Here is a 4,459-nt window from a genome sequence, read left to right as displayed (position 1 = left end):
AATATAAGAACAAGGAATGAGTCCACCTTAGTGATGGTGGCGTTTCCTTCTTGAGGAACCAATGATGTCCTTGAGCTCTTCTATGTCTCTTCCTTGTCTTTGTTGCTCCTCCCTCATTGCTTTTTGATCTTCTCTAATTTCATGAAGGATGATGGGGTGCTCTTGATGTTCCACCCTTAGTTGTCCCATGTTGGAACTTAATTCTCCTAGGGAGGTGTTGATTTGCTCCCAATAGTTTTGTGGTGGAAAATGCATTTGAGGCATCTCCGGGATCTCATGGTGATGAGCTTCCTGCGCCTCTTGAGCTCCATGAATGGGCTCTCTTGCTTGCTCCATCCTTTTCTTAGTGATGGGCTTCTCTTCCTCAATGGGAATGTCTCCTTCTATGAAAGCTCCAGCTGAGTAACATAGATGGCAAATAAGATGAGGAAAAGCTAGCCTTGCCATGGGGGAGGACTTTTCGGCCATTTTGTAGAGTTCAAGAGAGATGACTTCATGAACTTCTACTTCCTCTCCAATCATGATGCTATGAATCATGATGGCCCGATCCACAGTAACTTCAGATCGATTGTTAGTGGGGATAATGGAGCGTTGGATGAACTCCAACCATCCTCTAGCCACAGGCTTGAGGTCCAGTCTTCTTAGTTGAACCGGCTTGCCTTTGGAGTCAATCTTCCATTGAGCTCCTTCCACACATATGTCCATGAGGACTTGGTCCAACCTTTGATTAAAGTTGACCCTTCTAGTGTAGGGACGTGCATCTCCTTGCATCATAGGCAAGTTAAACGCCAACCTTACATTTTCCGGACTAAAATCTAATTATTTCCCCCGAACCATGGTGAGATACTTCTTTGGGTCCGGGTTCTTACTTTGATCATGGTTCCTAGTGATCCATGCATTGGCATAGAACTCTTGAACCATTAGGATGCCAACTTGTTGGATGGGTTTTGTTAGAACTTCCCAACCTCTTCTTTGGATTTCATGTCGGATCTCCGGATACTCATTCTTCTTGAGCTTGAAAGGGACCTCAGGGATCACCTTCTTCTTGGCCACAATATCATAGAAGTGGTCTTGATGAGCTTTGGAGATGAATCTTTCCATCTCCCATGACTCGGAGGTGGAAGCTTTTGTCTTCCCTTTCCCTTTTCTAGAGGATTCTTCGGTCTTAGGTGCCATCATTGGTAATGGAAAAACAAAAAGCTTATGCTTTTACCACACCAAACTTAGAATTTTGCTCGCCCCCGAGCAAGAAAAGAAAGAATAGATGAAGAAGAAGAAGAAATGGAGGAGAGGGAGAGGGAGATGTGTTTCGGTCAAGAAGAGGAAGATAGGGTTTTGTTGTGTGAATTTGAAGAAGAATGGAGGGCTATATATAGGGAAGGGAGGGGGGCAAGGTTTCGGCCATATAGGGTGGGTTTAGGTGGGAAATTGATTTTGAATTTTGAAGGTAGGTGGTGTTTATGAGGTAGGTTTATGGGGAAGAGTGGGTGGATGTGAGTGGTGAAGTGGTGATAGGGAAGAGAGATTGAGGTGATTGGTGAAGAGTTTTGGGAAAGAGTGTTTATGGGATTGTGTGAAAGAGGGGTGAGAAGAAGTGAGTGGAGGTAAGTGGGGATCCTGTGGGGTCCACAGATCCTGAGGTGATCATGTGGGGTTCACAGATCCTGAGGTGTTCAAGGATTTACAACCTTGCACCAAATTAGGCATGCAAAATGCCCTTGCACACAACTCTGGGCGTTCAGCGCCAGATTGGTGCTTGTTCTGGGCGTTGAACACCCATTTGTTGCCCATTTCTGGCGTTGAACGCTAGAACCATGCTTGTTCTGGGCGTTCAGCGCCAGCTCTTCTCCAGGGTGCAATTCTGGCATTCAAACGCCCAGATGCTGCCTATTTTGGGCGTTCAGCGCCAGAACCATGCTCTGTTCTGGCGTTGAACGCCAGCCAGATGCATCTTACTGGCGTTTAAATGCCAGTAAGGTCTTCCTCCAGGGTGTGATTTTTCTTCTGCTATTTTTGATTCCGTTTTCAATTTTTATATTTATTTTGTGACTCCACATGATCATGAACCTAATAAAACATGAAAGAACAAGAAAAATAGAATTAGATAAATAAAAATTGGGTTACCTCCCAACAAGCGCTTCCTTAATGTCAATAGCTTGACAGTGGGCTCTCATGGAGCCTCATAGATGTTCAGAGCATTATTGAGACTCTCCAACACCAAACTTAGAGTTTGGATATGGGAGTTCAACACCAAACTTAGAGTTTGGTTGTGGCCTCCAAACATCAAACTTAAAGTTTGACTGTGGGGGTTCTGGTTGACTCTGCAGTGAGAGAAGCTTTTTATGCTTCCTCTCTATGTTTACAGAAGGATGACCTCGAGTTGTAAACACAAGGGAGTCCCCATTCAATTGAAGGACTAATTCACCTCTGTCAACATCAATCACAGCTCTTGCTGTGGCTAGAAAGGGTCTTCCAAGTATGATGAATTCATCCTCATCCTTCCCAGTATCTAGGACTATGAAATCAGCAGGAATGTAAAGGCCTTCAACCTTTACTAACACGTCCTCTACTTGTCCATAAGCCTGTTTTCTTGAATTGTCTGCCATCTCTAATGAGATTTTAGTGGCTTGCACCCCAAAGATTCCCAGTTTCTCTATTACAGAGAGGGGCATGAGGTTTATCCCTGAACCAAGGTCACACAGAACCTTTTCAAAGATCATGTTGCCTATGGTACAAGGTATTACGAACTTTCCAGGATCCTGTTTCTTCTCAGGCAATGTCAGTTGATCCAGATCACTTAGTTCATTGGTGAACAAGGGATGTTCATCTTCCCAAGTCTCAATACCAAATAATTTGGCATTCAGCTTCATGATTGCACCAAGGTACTTGGTAACTTGCTCTTCAGTAACATCCTTATTCTCTTCAGAAGATGAATACTCGTCAGAGCTCATGAAGGGCATAAGGAGGTTCAATGGAATCTCTATGGTCTCTAGATGAGTCTCAGATTCCTTTGGTTCCTCAAAGGGAAGCTCCTTATTGATCACTGGACGTCCCAGGAGGTCTTCCTCCTTGGAAATCACGTCCTCTCCTTCCTTCACAGGTTCGGCCATGGTGATTAATTCAATGGCCTTGCACTCTCCTTTTGGATTTTCTTCTGTATTGCTTGGGAGGGTACTAGGAGGGATTTCAGTGATCCTTTTACTCAGCTGGCCCACTTGTGCCTCCAAATTTCTAATGGATGACCTTGTTTCATTCATGAAACTCACAGTGGCCTTAGATAGATCGGAGACTAAGTTTGTTAAATTAGTGGTATTTTGTTCAGAGTTCTCTGTCTGTTGCTGAGTGGATGATGGAAAAGGTTTACTATTGTTAAACCTATTTCTTCCACCATTATTAAAGCCTTGTTGAGGCTTTTGATCCTTCCATGAGAAATTTAGATGATTTCTCCATGATGTGTTATAGGTGTTTCCATAAGGTTCACCCATATAATTTACCTCTGCTATTGCAGGGTTTTCAGGATCATAAGCTTTTTCTTCAGAAGATGCCTCTTGAGTACTATTGGATGCAGCTTGCATTCCATTCAGACTCTGAGAAATCATATTGACTTGCTGAGTCAATATTTTGTTCTGAGCCAATATGGCATTCAGAGTATCAATTTCAAGAACTCCTTTCTTCATAGGCGTCCCATTATTCACAGGATTCCTTTCAGAAGTGTACATGAACTGGTTATTAGCAACCATGTCAATGTGTTCTTGAGCTTCTGCAGGCGTTTTCTTTAGGTGAATGGATCCACCTGCAGAAGTATCCAATGACATCTTAGCCAATTCAGATAGACCATCATAGAATATATCCAGGATGGTCCATTCTGAAAGCATGTCAGAAGGACACTTTTTGGTCAACTGTTTGTATCTTTCCCAAGCTTCATAGAGGGATTCACCTTCTTTCTGTCTGAAGGTTTGAACATCCACTCTAAGCTTGCTCAGCTTTTGAGGAGGAAAGAACTTGGCTAAGAAAGCCGTGACCAGCTTGTCCCAAGAGTTCAGGCTATCTCTGGGTTGAGAGTCCAACCACACTCTAGCTCTGTCTCTTACAGCAAAAGGGAAAAGCATGAGCCTGTAGACTTCAGGATCTACTCCATTAGTCTTAAAAGTATCACATATCTGCAAAAATTCAGTTAAGAACTGAAAAGGATCTTCAGATGGAAGTCCATGAAACTTGCAGTTCTGCTGCATCAGAGAAACTAGCTGAGGTTTCAGCTCAAAGTTGTTTTCTCCAATGGCAGGAATGGAGATGCTTCTTCCATGTAAATTGGAATTAGGTGCAGTAAAGTCACCAAGCATTCTCCTTGCATTATTGTTGTTGGGTTCGGCTGCCATCTCCTTTACTTAATTCCACCAACCAATTCCACTACCGTTACAATATATCAAATAACCAGCACATCATTCAATTCAATATAAAT

The 4,459-nt window shown here is 43.1% G+C and overlaps 1 non-coding gene across 1 annotated transcript; it reads left to right on the top strand.

Moving 5' to 3' along the window:
- Nucleotides 1-3,869: 3,869 nt before the first annotated feature.
- Nucleotides 3,870-3,977, top strand: LOC112752948 (small nucleolar RNA R71). Its single transcript, XR_003177356.1, has one exon. It is a non-coding gene; the product is annotated as a small nucleolar RNA R71 (small nucleolar RNA).
- Nucleotides 3,978-4,459: the final 482 nt, after the last annotated feature.

Source organism: Arachis hypogaea, chromosome 15, assembly GCF_003086295.3.
Source record: "Arachis hypogaea cultivar Tifrunner chromosome 15, arahy.Tifrunner.gnm2.J5K5, whole genome shotgun sequence".
NCBI classification, from domain to species: domain Eukaryota; kingdom Viridiplantae; phylum Streptophyta; class Magnoliopsida; order Fabales; family Fabaceae; genus Arachis; species Arachis hypogaea.
The sequence above is the reverse complement of the archived record's forward strand: the minus strand, read 5'-3'. Positions and strand labels throughout refer to the sequence as shown.